This window comes from Triticum aestivum, chromosome 1B (genome assembly GCF_018294505.1).
Source record: "Triticum aestivum cultivar Chinese Spring chromosome 1B, IWGSC CS RefSeq v2.1, whole genome shotgun sequence".
NCBI classification, from domain to species: domain Eukaryota; kingdom Viridiplantae; phylum Streptophyta; class Magnoliopsida; order Poales; family Poaceae; genus Triticum; species Triticum aestivum.
The window spans coordinates 299,069,788-299,081,368 of record NC_057795.1 but is presented as its reverse complement, the minus strand read 5'-3'; positions in this window follow the sequence as shown (position 1 = coordinate 299,081,368).

Sequence of the window (11,581 nt, the reverse complement as noted above, 5' to 3'; positions counted from 1 at the left end):
GCCCCCGCCGCCCCGGCTTGCCGCCCCGCCCCGCCCCGGCGCCCGCCGCCTCCTCCACCACCGCCGAGCCAAGGTGAATTTTTTTTACTTTTTTTGTGTTTAGGTTTAATTATGTTATAGTGGTAGGATTAGGTTACTACCAGATTTAGGTTTAGATAATTAGAAGTAGAAAAAAATTGAAAAAAAAGACGAAGTAGAAGAAGAGGAAAAAGGGAAAAAGGAAGAGGTTTGCCGAGGGGATAGATGGTGGAGCCAGTGGGTCCTGCCGGTCCCGACGCCCATGCCGAGAACCCCCAGTCCGAGTGCTGACCCGTCGACCGTGCGTCGCCATACTCGAGGAAAAAGGAGAAAGAAGAATAAGAAGAAAAAGACACCCCGACCCACACCCCGTACACCCTGACACTACATCCACGTCCCACAAGTGACGCCGACGGCCGACGTCACAATGCAACTGTTGTTAGCGTCGATGGTGGTCGAACACCATTGCGAATTAGGGGGTTAATTAGGGGGTTCCTCGGTGTCGATGGTACCCTAAAGAGTAAGTATCGTCAGTGCGAGGTACATGTGGCCGTTGGTGTCGAATACTACATCCATGTCCCTCAAGTGACATAGGGGTCCTGTGTCTAGCAGCAACAGTTCTCGGCATCGATGGCGGTCAAACACCATTGCCAATTTGTCTGGCAGCCTCAGAGATGACGATTGAAAGCTAAGTGTTGAAACTTGAAACACCCAAACTAACTCAAGTCGGTTTGGTTGTTTGAAAATATCAAAACTTGGCTTTAATCCTCATCGCAGAGGCTGCCGGACAAATTCGTCAAGGTGTTTGACCATCATCGGCTAATGTCTACTACACAACCTTCTTCTTGTAGATGTTGTTGGGCCTCCAAGTGCAGAGGTTTGTAGGACAGTAGCAAATTTCCCTCAAGTGGATGACCTAAGGTTTATCAATCTGTAGGAGGCGTAGGATGAAGATGGTCTCTCTCAAGTAGCCCCGCAACCAAATAACAAAGAGTCTCTTGTGTCCCCAACACACCCAATACAATGGTAAATTGCATAGGTGCACTAGTTCGGCGAAGAGATGGTGATACAAGTGCAATATGGATGGTAGATATAGGTTTTTGTAATATGAAAATATAAAAACAGCAAGGTAACCAATGATAAAAGTGAGCGTAAACGGTATTGCAATGCTAGGAAACAAGGCATAGGGTTCATACTTTCACTAGTGCAAGTTCTCTCAACAATAATAACATAGATAGATCATATAACAATCCCTCAACATGCAACAAAGAGTCACTCCAAAGCAATTAATAGCGGAGAACTAATGAAGAGATTATGGTAGGGTACGAAACCACCTCAAAGTTATTCTTTCGGATCGATCTATTCAAGAGTTCGTACTAGAATAACACCTTAAGACACAAATCAACCAAAACCCTAATGTCACCTAGATACTCCATTGTCACCTCAAGTATCCGTGGGCATGATTATATGATATGCATCACAAAATCTCAGATTCATCTATTCAACCAACACAAAGTACTTCAAAGAGTGCCCCAAAGTTTCTACCGGAGAGTCAAGACGAAAACATGTGCCAACCCCTATGCACAGTGTCGGTGTCAAAAACCGGCGGATCTCAGGTAGGGGGTCTCGAACTGTGCGTCTAGGCGGATGGTAATAGGAGACAAGGGACATGATGTTTTTACCCAGGTTCGGGCCCTCTCGATGGAGGTAAAACCCTACTCCTGCTTGATTGATATTGATGATATGGGTAGTACAAGAGTAGATCTACCACGAGATCAAGGAGGCTAAACCCTAGAAGCTAGCCTATGGTATGATTGTTGTTCGTCCTATGGACTAAAACCCTCCGGTTTATATAGACACCGGAGAGGGCTAGAGTTACACAGAGTCGGTTACAATGGTAGGAGATCTACATATCCGTATTGCCAAGCTTGCCTTCCACGCCAAGGAAAGTCCCATCCGGACACGGGACGAAGTCTTCAATCTTGTATCTTCATAGTCTTGGAGTCCGGCCAATGATGATAGTTCGGCTATCCGGACACCCCCTAGTCCAAGACTCCCTCAGTAGCCCCTGAACTAGGCTTCAATGACGATGAGTCCGGCGCGCATATTGTCTTTGGCATTGCAAGGCGGGTTCCTCCTCCGAATAATTCATAGAAGATTGTGAACACCAGGATAATGTCCAGCTCTACAAAATAAATTCCACATACCTCCGCAGAGAGAATAATATTTACACAAGTTCAATCTGCTGACGTATTTCATGGCGTGACGTCACACCACGGCCAAGCCTTTAATCGAATCGTTTTTATTATTCCACCTCAGCGCGTTTAGCGAAGCGGTTTCCTTGGCACGTCTTGTCGAAGCAGAGATCGTGTCCCCTTATTCCGGGATTCTCATCAATACGGACGTGGGTAACCCAACCGCGCCAGTTGCCACGCCCCCTCCATCGAAGGCGAGTTCCAAACGGTCACGGGGACGGCTCTTGGTATTCTACCCCTATATAATGAGACCAAGGCCTGTCCCTTTCCTTCAATCCTTAATCAAATCCGCCCCTCGCCCCGAGTTCCAACACCCAAGGCTCTAGATTCAGGCGCTTCGGACCTTCGACAATGTCCGGCTCCGACCTACAGGGCCGGTGGATGCCTTCTTCCGTCACGGAAGAAGACGTGCTAAAGCTGAGAGACGCCAGGTACCTAACCTACGAGATTTCGCATAGGCTGCCTGCCCAAGGGCAAGTCATTCCCACTCCCGAGCCTGGTGAGAGCATCGTGTTCGTATCTCACTTCCGTCGGGGTTTAGGCTTCCCGATGGACCCCTTCGTGAGGGGGCTCATGTTTTATTACGGGCTGGAATTCCATGAGTTGGCTCCAGAGTCCATCCTCCACATCTCCTCGTTCATCATCGTCTGCGAAGCCTTCCTCCGCACTACCCCTCACTTTGGTTTGTGGCTCAAGACCTTCAACGTGGAGCCGAAGATGATCGAGGGGCGACAGGTAGAGTGCGGAGGGGCAGTTATAAGTAAGAGGGCCGATGCTCCATGGCCCGAGGGCTCTTTTCAAGAGGAGCTCGGCTTGTGGCAACAGGAGTGGTTCTATATCACCGCTCCCAGGGGCAGTAGGCAGGCGCTGCCACCCGCCTTTCGCTCGGGCCCTCCACAACGGCTGGCGTCATGGGTCAACAAAGGGCTTGACTGGGGACCGTTCAAGGACGTGCCACTTTTGCAGGGCCGCATTCGAGACCTCCAATAAAGGGAGATCAATCTGATCGTACTGGCGCAGGTTATGCTGATTCGGCGCCTTCTGCCCTGCAAACGTCGCCCCCTCCGCCTATGGGAATTCAATCCGGAGGGACCACGAGCTCTTCAACACTTCATGGGTACAACACCCGTGGAGATGTATAAACTGTTCTTCGGATCACAAGAGATGTGTCCGGACTTGACCGAGGACGCCGGCCTAAGATGCAACCGCCCGGATACTCAAGTAAGTAGTCCTGTGTCCGGTCATACCGTCCGTTTATTTATCATAGATTTTCCTTTTAACCAGCTATCCCTTGAACAGGAGTGGATAGCGAAAGCAAAGCTGATACGGTGTCCGGCTCCCCTCCCTGAGACCACGCCAGATCCCGTGTTAGTCAAGATGTTGGAGGTTGTGCCTTCAAAAGAGGGCGAAGGGGAAAACAGGAAAACTACCGCCTCTGCTAAGGAGGCTCTCAAGAAAGGGGGGATCGAGAATCCCTCCCTCCAGGGGGAGAAGAGGACCGCTTCCGAAGATCCGGAGGCCAAGGTCTCAAAGCGGGGGAAGAAGTCTTCATCGGAGGGTCCTGCGGCAGGAGAAGCCCCGGCCGCACTATTTCCCCAAGGGAATCAGCCCTCCAGCAAGCCGTAAGTAGAAAAAGGGGAGTTTTGTAGTAAGGGACATCCCTATTTTTATTTCTGAGGATAACCGAAGTTCTTACCTTATAGTTCGAATCTCAGCCCTTCTCAGCAGAGCTCATCTTCGGGGGATCTTCGTCTGGAGATGATGGAGAGCGAGACGCCCCCATCTGCCGCACCGTCAGGCGGGGCGAACGACCCTGAGGTGTCATCGCGGAGGGTCTCCCCGAGTCCGGCGGGGCCGGAGAGTTCGGCACCAACTGGTGTACGGCCGGAGGAGCTGAAGGATCTGCTCGAGAAGGCGTCTATCTCAGAAGATCACCATACATTAATGGGTACGGTGATTGAAAGGATTTCATCCGCTGAGAGCGGGTTGCATGAGGCCGTCAGAAGTTTACTGACGGGGTTTGAGGTACGTAAAAATGATATACCTTATGTCAGTTTTGCACATAGAGTGCGCCCTGTATAGATAGTAGCCCCTGAGACTCGGTATGTTGTCGAAAGCAACAGCGTACCGAGGATCATAATCTCAGTTATAAGATGTCACCCTTCCTATTCAGGTGGTGGAACGTTCGGTGGCCAGCCGGACTGATAGAGTTGCCGAACTGAAGCGGCAACTCGACGTTGCGGATGCGTTTATCGCGCTAGTCAATAAACGACTTGACGAGTCACAAGGTAGGTGGTTTCTCCGCGGTCACCTGGTAAGGGAGCTGATGCCCACGCCTTACAACATGTATGCTTGATGCAGATGGCGCCGCTGCTATGGAGGACCTTCGGGCAGAGCTTGCTCGAGCCAAGGAGCAAGCCAGAAAGAATGATGCGGCTGCCTCGAAGGCAGCCGAAGAGCTAAAAGCCCAAAAGGCTGCTCACTGCCGAAGCAGGGAGGAGATGGTCGGAATGGCCGAGAAGCTGAAGGATGCTACCGACCGCTATGAGGTTCTTGAAAGAGAACTCCGAGAAGGGCAAGAGGACCTAAAGAAGGCCACCGCCGAAACCAAGGATGCCCGCTCTGCGATGGGGGCTATAGAGGAGCTACGTCAGGCCGGAGACATTGCGGCTGGAAAGCCCTTTCTGCTGCGTAGGAAGTTCACGGATCCGAAGTATGCTCAGTTGGGCTAGTTGTGGGGTGCGGAGGATGCTTATCTGAATTTGGCGGCGAGTACGGCGGACGCAGTCGTGCACTTCCGAAGTCAAAAGGATCACGAAATGGAAGAGCTTTTTTGGTCTCAATTCCATAGTCCGGAGCGTCCACGTCCGTTAACCGATCGGTTGGCTGAGTGGGCTGAGCTGAATAGGTTGTCCGGACTTGCCATGAAGGATGTCGTGGCTCATCTGTGACCTGAAAGGCCCAAGCCGAAAAGTTATTTTGGCTTAGTGCAGCAATTCCTTGATGCGGTGCCGCATATCAAGGCAATGAAGCGGTCGGCATGCATAGAGGGTGCACCGATGGCTCTCGCCCGTGTCAAAACATACTGGGCAGAGATGGATGCCACCAACGTTGCATCCCGGGATTCGGACAGAAGCCGATTACCCGCCGAGCACTATTTTGAGGAAGTCCTGCAGGGTGCTCGTTTAGTAGAGTCGCAGTGCTCGAAAAATGTTATGTTCAAATGACATGTATGATTTGTAAAACCATATTTATAATATAAGGGCTTTTTATACTTGTGCGTTCAAGTATTGAAATATCTCCTGTGCGGCCGTTAATGTATATGTATATATAACCTGAAAGATGGCAGTCTTCGGCTTCAGCCCCGACGCACATGGTGCAGGGGTGTTTGCAAAAAGGCGCATTTTCACACTTAATCCAACGTCTTGGTCCTGTGAAGGAGGTGGTAGCGTAGCAAACTAGGCAACCGGACTATAATGCTTTATCACTTTCACTTAGCCATAGGAGTTCGAAGGTGGGGCTACGATATAGCCCCTAGGGGCACCGCGCTCTCCGAATTCAGGGCGCGTGTGTGCCTGACCGAGAAACGGTCCTTCGTCAAAGCGGAGGAATTCTGGACATTCCGGTAGTCGATCGAGTGGTTGACCAGTCTCTCGCTATATCATGATAGTCAGTTTTCGGCTTTCTCTACTGAGGTGCCTGCCAGGCCGAACCGGGGCACAATCGCAGTAGTTCTTCTGGTGCCACATTAGCCGATAAAACGGAACGTAAGGCAGCAAAACACAGGAGCCAGGCAAACCCAACATTTGACCAAAGACATGATTCGGAGCTGATGCATATAAGGCCTAACTCGAGACGCCGAGCACTCCCTAAGGTGTTCGGTCTTTATGAAAACGGGCAGAACGATGCCCTAGGCCCCTAGTGTCCAGGTACGCGCGAAATCTTTTGATGCGGCCGATGCCAAAACGCCAGCCTCCTCCTTGGTTATGATAAGAAACCGGGGGATGTGTAGCAACAAGAGACAGTAAAAAAGGTTTACACAGGGTCTTAATCTGAAAAGAATCCTTGTAACGGGTTCCTGCTGCACATCTGCGCCTGTATCTCCGTTGTGCTGTATCCTGGACGGGTGTAGCACGTTGTTCATCTGTAAAAGAGAAGAACTTAGTTTGAAAAAAAGGTCATGCGAAAAATGTATATAAAAAAGAGTATGATTAAAAAAATGAATAAAATTGAGCTTTATTGGCTCTCATTCTTCGTTCGTGCTGCCCCTTGTAAAGGGGTACGCGGCTAGGAAGCCCCTTGTTTATTTATACTGGACTCGTCTAACCATGTCCGGGGTCTGAATGACCTGTTTTAGGGGTTTTGATTAGCCAGGCCGGATTAGTGTGTGGCTGTCAAGGCAGTCTCACATTTTTCCGTGGCCAAGGAACACTCGAAGTTACCCTTTAATGAGATGATGCCGTGTGGACCGGGCATTTTAAGTGTAAGAGACGCGTAATGCGGTATTGCGTTAAAGCGGGCAAAAGCTTCGCGTCCCAATAGTGCTTGATGCCTACTTTTAAATGGGGCGATATGGAAGATTAGCTTTTCGCGACGGAAGTTGTCGGATGAACCGAACACAACTTCTAGTAGTAAGGAGCCCGTACAATTGGCATAAGGGCCTAGCGTCACTCCTTTAAAGGAAGTGCTGCTATGGCGAATTTTGGTAGGGTCTATCCCCATTCTGCGGATGGTGTCGTGGTATAGCAGGTTTATATCACTGCCGCCATCCATTAGGACTTGTGTAAATTGTAGTCCATCGATTATAGGATCCAATATCAAAGCAGTCCGTCCTGCGTTTTGAATACTTCTGGAGTAATCCTGATGGTCAAAAGTAATTGGTTTTGACATCCAATCTCGGGATTCCGCTGGGGTGGACCGTGCGACACGTACTTTAGTAGATGCCGCCCTATTTTTCCTTGTTATCACTTGAAGTGAATCCACCATTTTGACTTCTTGTGGGAAGTTCTTTTGTTTTCCGGTGCTCTGCTTGTGGGGTTCGTCATCGTCCTCGCTTGGTGTGTCGAGCCCCTTGTGTTCGGCGTTAAGTCGGCCGGACTGCTTGAAGACCCAACAATCTCTGTGGGTATGGTTTGCAGGCTTCCCGGGGGTACTGTGGATTTGACATATCCTGTCCAAGAGTTTATTTAGGTGGGTTAGCTCGTCACTGTTGTCCTTAAGAGGCAGTGTTTTGCTGTTTGGCCGAGAGCTTTTGAACCCGGCATTGACTGCCATGCTCTTTGGGCCATTTTCCTTAGTCCGGCGCTGATCTTTTCTGTGTCGTGGTTTCCCATTTCCATCCCTGACCTCGGATGTACTTGGGTCGCTGGTGCTGCATCTTGCCAGCCAGCTATCTTCTCCCGCGCAAAAGCGGGTCATGACGCTTATTAGCGTGGCCATTGTCCTTGGCTTTTCCTGGCCGAGGTGTCTGGCGAGCCATTCGTCTCGGACGTTATGTTTAAAGGCTGCTAAGGCTTCGGCGTCCGGACAGTCGACTATTTGGTTCTTTTTGGTGAGGAACTTGTTCTAGAATTTGCGGGCTGACTCTCCGGGCTGTTGAGTTATGTGACTTAAATCGTCTGCATCCGGAGGGCGGACATAAGTCCCCTGAAAATTTGCTCGAAACGCATCCTCGAGCTCTTCCCAACTTCCAATGGTATTTTCTGGGAGGCTTTTGAGCCAATGCCGAGCTGGCCCTTTGAGCTTGAGGGGTAGGTATTTTATGGCATGGAGATCATCTCCTCTAGCCATATGTATGTGTAGGATGTAATCCTCAATCCAGACTCCGGGGTCTGTTGTTCCATCGTATGCCTCTATGTTTACGGGCTTGAATCCCGCTGGAAATTCGTGATCCAGTACCTCATCGGTGAAACATAGGGGGTGTGCGGCGCCCTTGTATTTAGGTGTACCATTATTTTTGAACACTCGACGTGTTGTGTTGCTCCCTGGAGCCTTCTTTCTTGGCCCATAGATGGACCTGACCGGGCCATCCTTTTTGCGAGGATCCTTATGTGGGTCGTGTGCCGGCTTGTGTGCGGCGCCGCTTGCCGCTCTTTGCTTGTCATGTGGTCGTCTATCCGACCAGGCGGCCTCTATGTTCTTTGACCGTGGGGGCTCTACGACTTCCTCGTCAAATTCGGGTAATAGCTTGCGCTTCGGGTAGCTCTTTTCTTGGTGACTATCGCCGTATTTATCTGCGGTCTTGAGTACTTTGCTCCATCTCATTCTGAGTACGTCTTCCGCTATTTCGAGCTTCCGCTTCTGCTTCTTCAAACTTCTTGTAGTGGCAACGAGCCTTTTGTGGAGGTTCTTATGCTCCGGTGATGTGTCCGGCGTGAGATCATCTAGACTGTTGTTTTCGCCGGGGATGGGTTGCTCGTCCAATTCATCCTGTTCGGACGGTTGCTTGGTGGCATGTTCGTCGTCCACTGGTTCACCCTGCTCTACGGCTGGGTCTGTGTGGGTGCTGTTGTTGTCGAGGTGGGACTTTGGGCGGCGCTTGCGTCGCCGTTTTGGCTGTTTTTCAGGGGAATTATCCTTCGCCGCGTCCCGTTGTTCCTCGTTATCGCTTCCTTTTGGTGTATCCACCATGTATACATCGTGAGTTGAGGTGGCTTTCCAGTGCCCTGTGGGCGCTGGTTCTTGGTCGTCTCCGGCATCATCGTCCATACCGCCGATGTCTTCGGAGTCGAAGTCTAGCATGTCGGTTAGGTCGTCGACAGTGGCTACAAAGTGGGTGGTGGGTGGGATTTGAATTTCTTCGTCGTCCGCATCCCAACCGTCCTGATCGTGGTCCGGCCAGGGCTCTCCTGATAACGAGAGATATTTTAGCGAATTCAGGATGTCGCCAAAAGGCGAGTGCTGAAAGATGTACGCAGCGGTGAACTCCATGATCGGCGCCCAATCGGATTCGAGGGGCGCGGGAGGTTCGGAGTCCGGTGAGGAGTTCGGCACCTCGGAGTCACGAGCTTCACAGGGGACATGGTCGGTATTCGGCTCCATCGCCGTAGAGGTAGCAGCCCCCGAGGCGGTGTCTAGCCACCCATCCTCGATCGGCGCAGTCGGCTCCGAGTTGAGGGTCGGAGCAGACTCTTGTGCGGCCTCCAGGGCGCTGTCCGGCAGCAGAGCTAGATCATGCCCGTCGTGACAGTGTGGCGCGCTCGGCTGTGGCTCGAATCCGTCGAAGATCAAGTCTCCGCGGGTGTCGGCCGTATAGTTCAAACTTCCAAATCTGACCTGATGGCCAGGGGCGTAGCTTTCGATCTGCTCCAGATGGCCAAACGAATTGGCCCGCAGTGCGAAGCCGCTGAATACAAAGATCTGTCCGGGAAGAAAAGTCTCACCCTGGACCGCGTTGTTGTTGATGATCGAAGGAGCCATCGGGCCTATAGGTGACGACACAGAGGAACTCTCAATGAAAGCACCAATGTCGGTGTCAAAACTGGCGGATCTCAGGTAGGGGGTCCCAAACTGTGCGTCTAGGCGGATGGTAACAGGAGATAATGGACACGATGTTTTTACCCAGGTTCGGGCCCTCTCGATGGAGGTAAAACCCTACTCCTGCTTGATTGATATTGATGATATGGGTAGTACAAGAGTAGATCTACCACGAGATCAAGGAGGCTAAACCCTAGAAGCTAGCCTATGGTATGATTGTTGTTCGTCCTATGGACTAAAACCCTCCGGTTTATAGAGACACCGGAGAGGGCTAGGGTTACACATAGTCGGTTACAATGGTAGGAGATCTACATATCCGTATTGCCAAGCTTGCCTTCCACACCAAGGAAAGTCCCATCCAGACACGGGACGAAGTCTTCAATCTTGTATCTTCATAGTCTTGGAGTCCGGCCAATGATGATAGTTCGGCTATCTGGACACCCCCTAGTCCAGGACTCCCTCACATAGGTTCATGGGCGGAACCCGCAAGTTGATCACCAAAACATACATCAAGTGGCACGTGATATCCCATTGTCACCACAGATAAACACGTCAAGACATACATCAAGTGTTCTCAAATCATTAAAGACTCAATCTGATAAGATAACCTCAAGAGGAAAACTCAATTCATCACAAGAGAGTAGAGGGGGAGAAACATCATAAGATCCAACTATAATAGCAAAGCTCGCGATACATCAAGATCGTGCCATAGAGAGAACACGAGAGAGAGAGATCAAACACATAGCTACTAGTACATACCCTCAGCCCCGAGGGTGAACTACTCCCTCCTCGTCATGGATAGCGCCGAGATGATGAAGATGGCCACCGATGATGGGTTCCCCCTCAGGCAGGGTGCCGGAACGGGCTCCCGAGAGGTTTTTGGTGGCTACAGAGGCTTGTGGCGGCGGAACTCCCGATCTATCTTTGTCTTCGATGTTTTTAGGGTACATGGACTTATATAGGCAAAAGAAGTCGGTCGGGGGAGCCTCGAGGGGCCTAGGAGACAGGGGGGCATGCCCAGGGGGGTGGGCGCGCCCTCCTATCTCCTGGCTTCCTCGAGCTTTCCCTGGCTTGAACTCCAAGTCTCTCGGGTCACATCCTTTCCAAAAATCACGCTCCCGAAGGTTTCATTCCGTTTGGACTCCATTTGATATTCCTTTTCTTTGAAATACTGAAACAGGAAATAGATCAGCAATATGGGCTGGGCCTCTGGTTAGTAGATTAGTCCCAAAAGTAATATAAAAGTGTATAATAAAGCCCGTAATAATCCAAAATAGATAATAAAATAGCATGAATGATTCATAAATTATAGATACATTGGAGACGTATCAGCATCCCCAAGCTTAATTCCTACTTGTCCTCGAGTAGGTAAATGATAAAAGAAAGAATTTATGAAGTGTGAATGCTAGAAGGTGCACAAGTTTGATCAATGATAATTTCAATCATGTTTTCTAGCATGATTATATGTCATAACAGTAGTTCATCTCATAAAACTTCTCACGATCAAGTAACAAGCTATTCATATGTTAAAGCATAGACCATAAACTTTCTTGAAAACTAGCAAACTTCATACTCAATCATCAAACAATTGCAATTCATCTTATTTTCGGGAAGGGTCTATGCCAGAGCTTTAACTTAGCAAACTCCACATACTCAACTATCATATAGTCTTCCACAATTGCTCACACTCACACAATACTAATGGTTATGGAGTTTTAATCGGACACTGAGAAAGATAGGGGCTTATAGTGTTGCCTCCCAACGTATTCACCTTTGGGTGATGTCAACAATAATAGTTCATACTAACTTACATCCAATTGGATATATATATA